Source organism: Nelumbo nucifera, chromosome 6 (genome assembly GCF_055504915.1).
Source record: "Nelumbo nucifera cultivar China Antique chromosome 6, China Antique-T2T, whole genome shotgun sequence".
In the NCBI taxonomy this organism is placed as follows: domain Eukaryota; kingdom Viridiplantae; phylum Streptophyta; class Magnoliopsida; order Proteales; family Nelumbonaceae; genus Nelumbo; species Nelumbo nucifera.
This window is the reverse complement of record NC_142654.1, coordinates 58,221,393-58,234,657: the sequence shown is the minus strand read 5'-3', so window position 1 is coordinate 58,234,657 and position 13,265 is coordinate 58,221,393.

Sequence of the window (13,265 nt, the reverse complement as noted above, 5' to 3'; positions counted from 1 at the left end):
TAAATTTAGTTGTCTTGAATCAACACACTTCACCCATAAATTCAAATCAATTTGACCTGAGTTTGGACTAGTTCAACGTGGACTGACCCAATCTAGCATATACCGATCAGGGTTCACCCGAATTCGAAATAGACCCCGGGTGGGATGGTTCGGTGCTGCTTGCTCTGCCCGGTTTGGGCCATCCAATTCAACCAATATTTACACAGCTCGACCCGACCTGAACCTAAAATGGTTTCGGGCATAATGGTTCGGTGTTCATGCACTTTGCCCAGTCTAGACCGCCCGATTAACCAATATCCACACATCCCGATCCAAATTCAGATCGATCCGATTTACTTACATTGACCCGCTTCGGGTCCGTTGGTTCGATCCCAAACCCATGCACAAACTTGATATGGTTCGGTCCAAGTCAATCCACTATTGATTGAACCGGTTCGGTCCAATTTGACTGGATTGATCCAAATCTAAACGGTTCAACCACCATTGATGTGATTAGTTCAAAGATAATCCAATTAGATAGTTCAAGTTGGTTTGACCGGTTTAAACCTAAGTGGTTTAGTCAAACCCGAAATTCGAACATAGTCAAATGGCTTCGCCGCTTGCGTAAAAATAATATGCATGTAATGTGATTTGAACCTTTATCACTTATGTAAATAGTAACTATAGTTACTACCAAACTATGACCAACTTATTTGTTAAGAGAGAGTTAGTTTGGTTTTTAAGTCAATAAATATAAGATTAATGGGTTTGGGCGGAGTTGGATTGGGTTAAAGCGGGTTTGGGTTGAATCCAACCCATTTAATTTTATATAACTGGGTCATTAATGGGTTGGCGGGTTAGATAGGTTGGGCAAGCCGTCCAATTTCCATCGCTACTAAGAGGTTTACATTTAACGATGCTCTCTTTCTCCCAAAGGATTCCTCAGTACATGTACGTAAGAGGGTATATGGAAGCATCTTTTTGTCTTTGTTTCGTGTTGCTACCAAGGATGGGCCGATGACAACAAGAAAACTCTACTTCTTTGGTCGAGGGCTGATAGGCAAGGACCTCGACTAGGTTAGAGAGAGTGTCATCCTAGAAGTGTGGAGGCATCAGCCTCGGCTACTGAGGACTTCCCTTTGTTGTCTAGTAGCAGCTGCCTTAGAGTTGACTCCACCTTTTAGGAGGATCATGCAAGGTTCAAAGTATCGACACAGGCCGATACACCGATATCGGTACTTTTTTTAGGTTTTATTTATTTTTTTCGAAATTGGATCAGAGGGGTCGATTTAAGGCCCGAATACCCTCTGAACTAGTGTTTGACCCGATACAACCCCTAGAGGGGCATATCGGGAAGCCATTGGCATGAAACGTATTAGCCGATACAACCAATACATCTCGATACTTTGAACCTTGGGATCATGGAGGGCCGAGGGCTAGGTACTGTTGGGGGTGTCAACAGTATTCAAAAATCCGATTTCAAATTCGATATTTGATATAATTAAATCGAATTCGGATAATTTGAATATCTAATCGGTCGAATTCGGATAACCTATTCTTACCGAATAGTTAATCGGATTCGAATTCAACCGATTATTTAATTCTTATATATAATATATAAAACATTTTATATAATTTATATATAATAATTAAGTTATATAAATAATTTATATATTTGTATACTTTATATCAATAAAATATTTATTTTATATATTTATTAATTATCTAAAATAATTAATTAATCAAATTCAAATATTTGAATATTTAATTGGATTTGAATTCAGATATTAATTTTCAATATCCGTCGGATATTGAATCAAATTCGGATATTGCCTTATCCGATTCGAATTCGATTCATTTACACCCCTAGGTACCGTGCCTTGTACGGGTATGAGGTGATTGTGCCCCTTAGCCATGTGCTTCACAAAAGTCATGGTCGACCCATGCACAGGATAGGCGTTGGTATCAGCTGATCGTTGCCATGTATGGGACGAGAGATGGATCAATCTTTCATAGCCATGTGCGAGATGGGTGTTGGCATCGACTAGTAATGACCGTACATGGGATGGGTCTCAATGTAGATTGGTCATGGCTGTACGTGAGAAAGGCGTCGAGTCATGGTCATATGTGTGGCGGGTCTCGGCATTGACTGGTTGTGACCATACGTGAGACGGGCATTGGGTCGCCTGAGTTGGGTCACTTCTGGCCCGTAGTCGGAGGGTGAATCGACTGACCCTCTCGGTGTTGTTTCGCATTCCTAAAGTCAACGATACGTGTCACGCATCGATTCGGAATATCAAGTCAGTTGCTTTGTGTTCATTGGATTAAAGCGATCCAAGCCGTTCATTTCTCTTTAAATAGGGCGCTGGTTGAGGCTGTTGCTACCATTTGCCTTCTTCAACTTGAGCTTCCAGAGACCTCGACCACATTCTTAGTTGATCCCTTAACTTCTATCTTGACTCCAACTACTAGGTAAAGGACTGCACCCTTAGCCATGTCATACTCCGATTCTGGTCCCAAGTGTTATGACCTCCCTGACCTGTCATGCGCAAGTTCACCTTGTCATACCACATCCATAAGTAGTAGTGAGAGTTTTGGTAGTGAGTCCGAGGGCTTGCCTCAAAGGCTCGAGGTCTGGGTACTGAGGGAGAGGACTGCTCTAGGAGACGCCAAGTGCAGTTGGTGGGGCAATGAATCTCCCAATGAAAGTATTGGCTTTACGAGGCCGAGGGGTGACATTGCTACTGATGTCCTAGTGTCACCCTAAGTGGTGGAGGGCGGTGAAGGTGAAGACCCAACCCTAAGGACATAGCCAAGGCTGAGGCCCGAGGCATCACAATAATGTGCTATTCACACTCCGACATGGATAGTGAACTTAACATAGAGAAAGTGAAGACTCTTGCTAAGATGCACCATATTCTGAGGGGATATAGGCTTAGAGTCCCCGACGTAGGTGATAGGCCCTGGTTGTCGAAGGAGGGGGAGGTGTGCGTACATGAGCACTACCTCCAATTCAGCCTTAGGTTCCCCATACCCCCCTCGTCTTTGAGTTGTTGAACTCCCTCAATCAGCTTGCCACCAATGTCATTAGGACAATCATTACCGTGATGGTAATGGCTCGGCTCTAAGGGGTGAACATGACCGAGAAGATATTTCGGTGTATGTTCGTCCCGAGGCAGCACTCTACTAGGGAAGTTTGTACTACTTCCAAGGCCAACGAGGTAGAGTGGTGGACAACCCGTCGCCCGTTCATAACTAGAAGAAGTACTCTCTTATATCTTATCCAGAGGTTGGTCATTCAGGTTTGACTGGGGGGAGCCGGACCTCATGGCCGAGAGGATAATTCCCTAGCATAAGGATGAGGAGCACAAGGTGATAACTCGGATTCAGGTATTGGGATGATCCAAGCCGAGCCCTTGGTATCAGAGGAAGCCTTGGTGTGGGTTAGTCTCAGCCCCACTTGCCTCGGTAGGGGAACTCCTGCTATCGGCTTTATATGTCACATTTCTTCCTTTACGTCTCATACTAACAGGCTCGCGTTTTTCTCTGCAGAGATGCAGGGCAACACAAAGGAAATGTTGCTGGAGATGGTGAAGTACCGAAAGAGGACTTCAGGCGAGGGACCTCCGAGGAAGAAGCCGCCGAAGAACGTCAATGCTGAGAGGGAACCTCAGTCGAAGGCTTTTGCTGGGGCCAAGAAGACAAAAGGGCTTGTTGAGGCTGGGAAAGGGAAGGAGCCTGTAGAGGCTGAGCTGAGAAAGGAGCCTGCCGCAAAGAGGCCCACTGAGCCCCTCTAGCCTCCAAGGGGGAAGAGACTAACCATGAAGGATAGCCCAACCGAGGGTGGTGAAGGAGGCGCTCGTACGTCGAGGGGGTGCCCGACCAAAGGTGCTGCTGGGGGTTCTCGCTAGTCGAGGCACCGTACCTCATCAGAACATCATGACGAGCTACCCTTGGCGATGCGACGGATTTTCCACCCTCAATGGAGTGTTCAAGAGGGCGACACCTTGAGCACCCCGGGGGTCGGTCGGGCCCTACTAACTGGGATGCTCTCAGCTGGGGACAAGCACTGCTAGACCCAAGTGAGTGTGCAGGGTGTCCGAGACACTTTCAAGGATTGACTGGCCGACGTGAGTTCCTCTTCCTCTAGTAATTAGGCCCATTTCCTCTTTTTCTTGCTTTCCCTAGCTGATGGTTGTTTATCTTTTGCAGGTGTCTTCCACTACCATCGGCCTTTGTGACAAGGTCGAGGTCCTTTTGGAGCAGCTAAGGACCTTAGAGGAGAAGAGAGAGCAGCTAGAGATCCACGTCGCCAAGGCTGAGAGTGGCCAAGTGGCGTCTGCTTATGCATTGTGGGAAGAGTTCCTTCACCGCAAAGACCTGGAGGCCAAGGTTGTTGCTGAGAGGGAGCAGTAGGGGGCTGCCCGGGCTTCCCTCGGTGAGGCAGAGGGGAAGCGGAAGGAGATGCAGGAGAAGCTGCAGGCGGCCGAGGCGAAATTGTGATCCACTAAGGAGAGGCTCAAGGCAGCTGATAGGAGATCATAGGAGGCCTCGGTCTGGACCACGGATGAATGGAAGACCACCCCAGCCTACCATAAGGAGTTGGCGGCCTTCAGTGTTACTTCATACTTAGAGGGCATCAAAGACACCAAAGCTAAAGTGTTGGCCTCGCTGCCTAACTTTGATGTTAGCCAGCTAGGGATTCAGCCCGATCCAGTGGCCGAGGGGTCCTTGCCAACCAACGGGGTGCAGTCGTCCGAGGGCTAGGCTAACAAAGAACAACCTACACAAATTGGAGCAACTAAGGAGAACGTCGACGATGAAGCCTGAAGAGCTATGAAGTCTTCTTTTGTTCATTCTTCCCCACCTCCCTTTTTCTTTACCTTGTCAATCTTTTAAGGGGCTCAACCTTCTCCATCCAAGGCCATTTTTTCTAAAGCTTGAAAGAATACATCAATGAAATACTATTTGTCTAACTTGTGCCATGTTATTCTTTCTTTCTTTGCGTTTTTCTTTTTGGTGTGCTAGGGGCCAATGCCCCCCTTCGAGAGGTCACAAGTAGCAAAAATTAGTTGCCTGTTACTTAGCTATTCACTTAGGAAATTAGGATAGGGGAGTCAAGCCGAGGTCGAGCTGTGCCGCCAAGGGCTCAGGTTCCCTTTCATTCGAGAAGAAAAGGGAGGCAAATTTCTTAGCTCTCTTGGCTTATACTTCATCCCCATCAAGGTGGCTAGGCTGAGGTCAAGCTATGCCGCTGAGGGCTCGGGGCCCCTTTCCTTAGCGAGAAGGAAAGGGAGGTGAATGTTAGACAGTCTTGTATGCCCTTAGCTTCAATCCGATTTGATGTACTTTTGACATTTAGTATAAATAAATAAAGTGCATGTTTGATTCATGTTGTTTGGTATAATTCTGTGTAAAACCCTAAAACTGGACACTTATAGTGACTCCTGTTAGTTTTAAATGTTCACAGCCATTGGATAAGTCTGGGGAGATTTATCCTACCAAGGCTGATACTGGTGTGCCACCAAGTGTTGGGATGGCCTGTCTCGGCCACCAGGGTAAGACCCAAGGCACATGCAGTATGAGATTACTCGAATTCTTGAACTGGACCAGATTTCTAGTATTGCCCTGGACCTTGGAGACAGATGGGCAAAAACTGAAAAGTTACACCTGACCCCTAGAGTCGATTATGATACTTCACTAGGTGTCAGATCAGGCTGCCTTTGATATGCCAATCAGGGAGATCCTTGGTGGGGATCAAAACCTGGGTATGTTAGGACTGTCTGAGAATTCATCTGAGTGGATGATCATAGTGATAGGATCAGCCCCTTTGTCGGACAAAGGTAATGATCGGGAATGCACTCTCTCTAATGGAAACCAAACTGTCGACAGTTGATTTCAATCGTTGGAATTTTGTTTTGAAAAATTAACATATTTATATATATATATATATATATGTATGGTTTCGAAATGTTTGCAAATGGTTTTAATTCCCGGGATCCATGTGAGTAGAGAGCGGCACTATTCCTTGCAGCCGAGGGAGAGGTCATCTCTTGTCGGGCAGTGCTTGATCATTAAGGGCTGAGAGGTTAAGTGTAAGACCATTTAGGATAATACCTGATGGGCTAATCTTGCACCTGCCCACAGTCCCTGGGTTTTTATAAGAAGGCTTGGCCCAGGGACCATTTAATGTAAGTGTTGGGCCCATAGGGTCCATGTGTTGGACTCAAGGGTTCACTGAGTTTTTTAATGAATTCGGCTAGGCCTTGTAATAAAGGCTGGGCCGAACCCATGTGGCTGGTGTGTAGATCAATGCTTGGGTCCCACGCCATACAAAGAAGCTCAACTGGGCAGCAGATTGGAAATTAGTTAAACACTGAACATATAATGGGCCAAAAGCCCATTTCGAGCTGGGCTGATATGACCACCCATCTATGGGGCGAATCTGAGGTTAATGTTAGTAAAAGGATTGGGCCTTTAACCTTATCCACTCCAGGACACCAAATTCAAATTAGATTTGAATCTGGTAAACTCCTGATAAGATCAAGAGTAAGCTAACCTAATCTGCAGATAGGATTAAGATAATCCCCTATCCAAATACTGATTTGGATTGGGATAACTCCTAATTAGGAGGTTTTCTTAATCAAGAAGAAAGGAGGAGAAACCCAAGAGAAAGATATCAGATTTCGAACCAAGGGTTTTTTGGCAAGAAATCATCCTGCGAACAGAGATTGGATCTCATACAAAACTTCAAAGAGAAGAGAAGCAGTTCAGCCATCTTCGTCCCAGGAGTTCTCCTCCAGCCGCCGCCATTCCCTCTTGCAAGATTTGGTCTTTGCAGCAATAGGAAGTCAAGAAATCAGTTCTTGACATCAGTCTTGCGAAAAGAATGAAAAAGATTCAGTGTTCAGAGTTTCCAGAGGGTTCTTGCGAAAGATCCAGTGTGTAGGACGCACTCTGCTGGTTCCGTTCCACCTACGGCTGTGTCATCTTCAGCAGGAGCGGATCTTGGTGTCTTCTTTGGGCGTGAACACCAACTTTGGGAGATACTGTTTCTCCGGATCAGGTATAATCCTCCCTTTTTCTTTTTGGTTCAGATCTGGTTCGATTATGGTTCAAGTAGAATCCTTGAATATTGTATTCTAAATTTAGGGAATGCGATTCCCAGTTGGCAGAAGGTAGGAAAATTTTTTAAATTCGCCCACCCATTCCGCAACCTTTATGGCATCCATTAGATGGATCCTACCATTCTTTCAGTGGTATCAGAGCCACATGTTCGAATCTTGAACCAAAAGAAAATCATATCTGAACTTGCACAGATGGACAGAAGATGTTCTGCCAAGATTTGCGCAGATTGTTTTCATTATTTCAAGAAACTGTTTCTTGTTAAGGGTGATTGATCTAAAATTAATTTTATTAAATCCAAAATTTATTTAGAATTGTTTTTTTTTATTTTTGATTTAATGGGATGTTCAAACCTGGAGATCGCAGTGCAATTTTGGCGCAGATGGTCTGCGCACCCTCTTTCTTTATTCTATTCAATTCGATCTGCAAATATTTTTTTATTTTTCTAGACTGAATGTATAGGATTTGATCAAGAATGTAATAAATTAATAGAAATAGGATTTCTGTTTTTTATTTTTTTTTATTAAAGAAGAAGGAAAAAGAAGGCGGCGCTGGAGATTTGCAAATGGAGAAATCGCTTTCTACGATTTGCAGTTTGTGAAACTGCAACCCTAGTGATTAACCTCTGTTTTGCAGGTGGTGCGAACAATCCATATTTGATTTGTGATTGCTTAAAATCAAAATTATTAATTTCAGATCTTTCATGAATTAATTCTTGAATTGAAAATCAGTTTCGGACCATTTCAGACTAGATTGGACCAAAACTGTTTGGACCGAATCAGGGGTTCGAAGGGGACTGTTTTTCAGTCCATTTTTCTCACACTTGCTATTCCAAATCTGATGTTCAATTACAGGGATTAATTCGGCCCACTTGTAAAGCCTAGTTTTAAATGGTTAAAACTGCAAAAGCCCACTCTTGTGAGAAAAGCTGTATGGGCCGAACTGCTAACTGCGATTCAGCCCATACACCTAGTAGACATTAATTGTTAATGTTATGAATTTTAAATGGGTTGTTTAATGGGCTTTACAACAGTTAATTGATTGGATCAATTTCTCCTTTACATGTGATGATTGGATGTTTGATGTGTTGCGACCATGGCCATAAGCACTTGGCCCATGATGACTCGTTAGTGGCTCTTGCGCACACCATGGCTGAATGCACATCATTGCCATGGTGTCCCTTAAGGTCATTGGATGACCCCTCCTTTCATTGTGGGCCCTACAACCCTAAAAAGGGTTGCGTACAGAACCCCTAGCCGATTAAGGCCCACCAGAAATCTGATTTTATGAAAGTCAGTGGGAGCCACTTTGGTTTGACCTAAAATTAGAATTAGGGCGTAATTTTGTTCCCTCCAACAAATATGAATGCGTCTGATAGGGAGATCCATATGATGGACTCTCTAAAGGCCTTCCATCATTAGCACAATGATGGGTCCTTCAGTAATGAGGAAACGCACCATAAAATTGGGCTATCAATTTACTGTTGGATCTGTTAAAGTGTTTCATAAGATGATAGGGGCGTCATAGACCGATGTGGGAGGGGCTTCACCAGAAAATGGGAACTCTCTCACGGTACCTTAGTGTAACCTGAATATGATGGGTGTGCACTCACTGGACAGACAGGTTTACCTGAAAACGACTCTGAACCTTGTCTGACAGAGGCCAAAGGGAAACTCATTTGATGAGTGGATATGATCCGTCACAGAAAGGTGGTGGGGTTATGCAGCTGAAACAGTTGGCTTCACGCACCCCATGTGATTTCCCACATTTCCAGAGACATCTTCGTCGTCTCCGTCACTGAGAAAGGAGGGGAATCTCAAAGATGAACAAATGGGAATGGAACATAGATTAAAAACCATATCTATGTAGGATGAATCAAAGTAAGGTTGTGGACTAACGTCTTTGTTGTTTATTAAAAAATGGCAAACGGTCAATTCGCAAAGCTTCTAGATGATAACAAGCTTAAGGGCCCAAACTATGCCGACTGGTACAGAAATCTTATGCTGGTCCTAACTTCCGAAAAGTTAGATAAAGTGGTGAAAAATCTTGCCCCAGAGCGTCCGGGTGATAGGGCTTCTTAGGCCCGTAGGAGGGACTACCAAGATTGGGAGGACAAGAACTCCCTAGCCCGCTGCTTTGTCATTGCATCACTGGACAACTCAATACAGAGGCAGTTCGATCAGATCGAACTAGCCAAGGACATATTGGACAGTCTAAGGATGATGTATGAAGAGCAGAACTGTTCTACTTGACTGAAGGTCCTGAAATTGTTCATGACCGCACAGATGACCAAAGGGTAGAAAGTTCATGACCATTGTCTTCGGATGATGGGCTACATTAACGAACTAGAAGCTCTTGGATCCGGGCTAGATCTTGGCACGTAAGTGGATGCCATCCTGAATTCTTTGCCCTCTTCCTTCAATGCGTTCACAATGAACTACAACATGAATAAACCGAATGTCAGCGTCTAGGAACTCAGCAATTTGTTGCAGAGGGCCGAGGATCTACTCAATAAAGATGAGACTGTGGTTATGCTTGCTGAAGTTAACAAATCGGGCAAGAAAAAGAGAAAGGCAAAGAAGCCCCAGAAGAAAGCTACCAAACCCAAGAAGTAGAAGAAGAACAAGGCATCTGATGTCTGTCACTTCTGCAAACAGACCGACCACTGGAAGAGGAACTGTCCTGCCTACCTGGAGTCTAAGAAAGGTAACGTCGAAACTTGTGTCATAGAAACTAACATGTTAGTTACTTTTGTGTCCTGGTGTGTTGACTCCGGGGATTCAACTCATGCGTGTAACTCACTGCAGGGGTTCAAAATTAGTAGAAGATTGAGTGAAGGCGAAGTGACACTGTTTTTGGGAACGACTACAAGTGTTGCAGTTGCGGCAATAGGAACCGTAGAATTAGTTTTAAGAGAATGAGTGCTTGTACTTAAAGATTGTCTTTATGTACAGAACTTGAGAAGAAATTTGATTTCTGTTTCTAAATTGTGTGTTGATGGATATACTGTTTATTTTAATAATATGATTACTGTTAAATGGAATAACAAATTCATCGCATGCGGGGAACTGGAGAACAGTCTCTATGTTCTACATCCTTCTCTGGAAACTAACTTAACCGAAACTACATCGGTCGAAAATCCCAAGAAAAGGAATCATGATGCAGTAAACCCCACGTGCCTCTGGCATTACCGACTTGGCCATATCGGTGTTGACCAAATCACAATGCTGGTAAAGGATGGTCCTTTGGATTTTCTAACCGTAGAAAATCTTCCCACTTGTGAGCCTTGCCTCCAAGGTAAGATGACTAAGCGGCTATTTGACGGTAAGCCTGAAAGATGTGTAGGCACACTTGACCTCATACATACTGATGTATGTGGTCCCCTGAGTGTTAGGACACGGAATTAACACGTGTATTTTACCACCTTTACAGATGGTTTTCCATGATATGGTTACGTGTACCTAATGAGACACAAGTCTGAATCTTTTGAAAAGTTCAAAGAGTTCAGACAAGAAGTCGGGAAACAGTTAGGGAGAGAAATTAAGGCCCTTCGATCAGATCGAGGTGGCGAGTATCTCTCTAACGAATTCAGGGACTACTTAAAGGTCAACGGGATAGTGTCACAATTAGCTCCACCTGCCACAACTCAACTCAACGGTGTTTTAGAGAGGAGGAATAGGACCTTGTTGGACATGGTCCGGTCACTTCTCGTACGCTCAGAATTACCCACATCCTTTTGGGGATATGCATTAGATACTGCTATCTACGTGCTGAATCAAGTTCCAACCAAATCAGTTCCGAAAACTCCATATGAACTATGGACCGGAAGGAAGCCAAGGGTAAGACACTTGAAGATTTGGGGTTGCCCTGCACACATTAAAAGAACAAGTGCGGACAAGTTGGAATCCAAAACCAGTCGTTGCCTATTTATAGGCTACCCAAAAGGTTCGGTGGGTTATCTATTCTATGACCCAAGTGAGCAGAAAGTGTTCTGCAGTCGAAACGCCCAATTCTTAGAAACCGAATACATCCTGGACACCCATCGTCAGGAAATAGTTCTTGATGAGGAAAGCTCAAGAGCAATGGGAGATGTCCCATAGGTTCCAGGTAGTGACCAACCTAGAAGATCCACTCGGGTATCCAGGCCACCAGTCCGATATGGTTATGACCAGGATAGTTACCTGGTGGAAGCCTTGAATAGTGAGGAGGATCTCGTAACTTATGCGGAGGTTATGTTAGACATAAATTCCCAGAAGTGGGTGGAGGCCATGAGAGTTGAGATGGATTCGATGGAGACCAATGGAGTCTGGACTCTAGTAGATCCGCCCTCCGGCGTAAAAGCAATTGGTTGCAAATGGATCTACAACAGGAAGAAGGGCCCCGATGGCAGAATTGAGACCTACAAAGCTCGTCTGGTGGCGAAAGGGTATATTCAGAAAGAAAGTATCGATTATGAGGAAACCTTTTCTCTTGTGGCCATGCTTAAATCCATTAGGATCCTACTAGATGTAGCAATGTACCACGACTACGAGATTTGGCAGATGGATGTCAAAACCGCGTTCCTGAATGGAGATCTTAGTGAAAATATCTACATGCAGCAGCCGCAAGGCTTCATTGCTGCTGGTTAGGAACACATGGTATGTAAACTCAATAGAACCATATATGGACTTAAGCAGGCTTCTAGGAGTTGGAACATCCGTTTTGATTCTGCCGTCAAAACGTTTGACTTTGAGCAGAATCCGGATGAGCCCTGTGTTTACAGAAAGTCCAGTGGATATAAGATCACCATATTGGTGTTGTACGTGGACGATATCCTACTCATGGGGAATGGTGTAGGAATGTTGATTTCGGTCAAGGTATGGCTGTCACAGCAATTCTCCATGAAAGATTTTCGAGAAGCTTCATATATACTGGGTCTTCGACTCTATAGAGATTGATCGAAGCGGATAATTGGATTATCCCAGGTTGCTTATATTGACAAAATTGTCAAAAGATACAGCATGGAGAACTCCAAGAAAGGAAATGTTCCTTTCAGGCACGGAGTCACTCTCTCCAAGAAAATGTCTCCCAATACTTCTGAGGAGATTAAGGGCATGAGAGACGTTCCCTACGCCTCAGCCGTAGGGAGCAGCATGTATGCCATGTTGTGCACTCGCCTGGACATCGCTTAGGCGGTGAGTGTGGTAAGCAGATTCCAGGCCAACCCAGGGCAGGAGCATTGGACTGCTATGAAAAACATACTTAAATTCCTCCGAAGGACAAAAGAGTTTTGTCTAGTATTTGATGGTAGTTCACTACAAGTTATAGGATAAACTGATGCCGATTTCCAGTCAAATCCAGATTATAGAAAGTCTACATCTGGGTATGTTTTCATGATAGGATCGTGTGTTGTTTGCTGGAAAAGCAGCAAACAGGGGTCCACTGCAGATTCCACAACCGAGGCCGAGTACATTGCCGCAAGTGAACCTACCAACGAAGCCGTGTGGATGAAGAAATTCATACACGAATTGGGAGTGATTCCGTCCAGCACGTCACCCATCCCGTTGTTGTGTGACAACAATGGAGCGATCGCCCAGGCTAAAGAGCCTCGGGCTCACTTGAAGTCAAAGCACATCGAGAGAAAGTACCATGTACTGCGGGAGATCGTTGGTAGAGGGGACGTCCTAATTCAGAAGGTAGCAACAGCGGATAATGTGGCAGACCCATTGACTAAGCCACTGACATAGAAGGTGTTTGAGAAACACGTGGAAAGTATGGGACTCCGGCTTGTACCAGATTGGACCTAAGTGCAAGTGGGAGCTGTTAGACAGTCTTGTATGCCCTTAGCTTCAATCCGATTTGATGTACTTTTGACATTTAGTATAAATAAATAAAGTGCATGTTTGATTCATGTTGTTTGGATAAGTCTGGGGAGATTTGATGTACTGGACACTTATAGAGACTCGTGTTAGTTTTAATTGTTCACAGCCATTGGATAAGTCTGGGGAGATTTATCCTACCAAAGCTGATACTGGTGTGCCACCAAGTGTTGGGATGGCCTGTCTCGGCCACCAGGGTAAGACCCAAGGCACATGCAGTATGGGATTACTCAAATTCTTGAACCGGACCAGATTTCCAGTATTTCCCTAGACCTTGGAGACAGATGGGCAAAAACTAGAAAG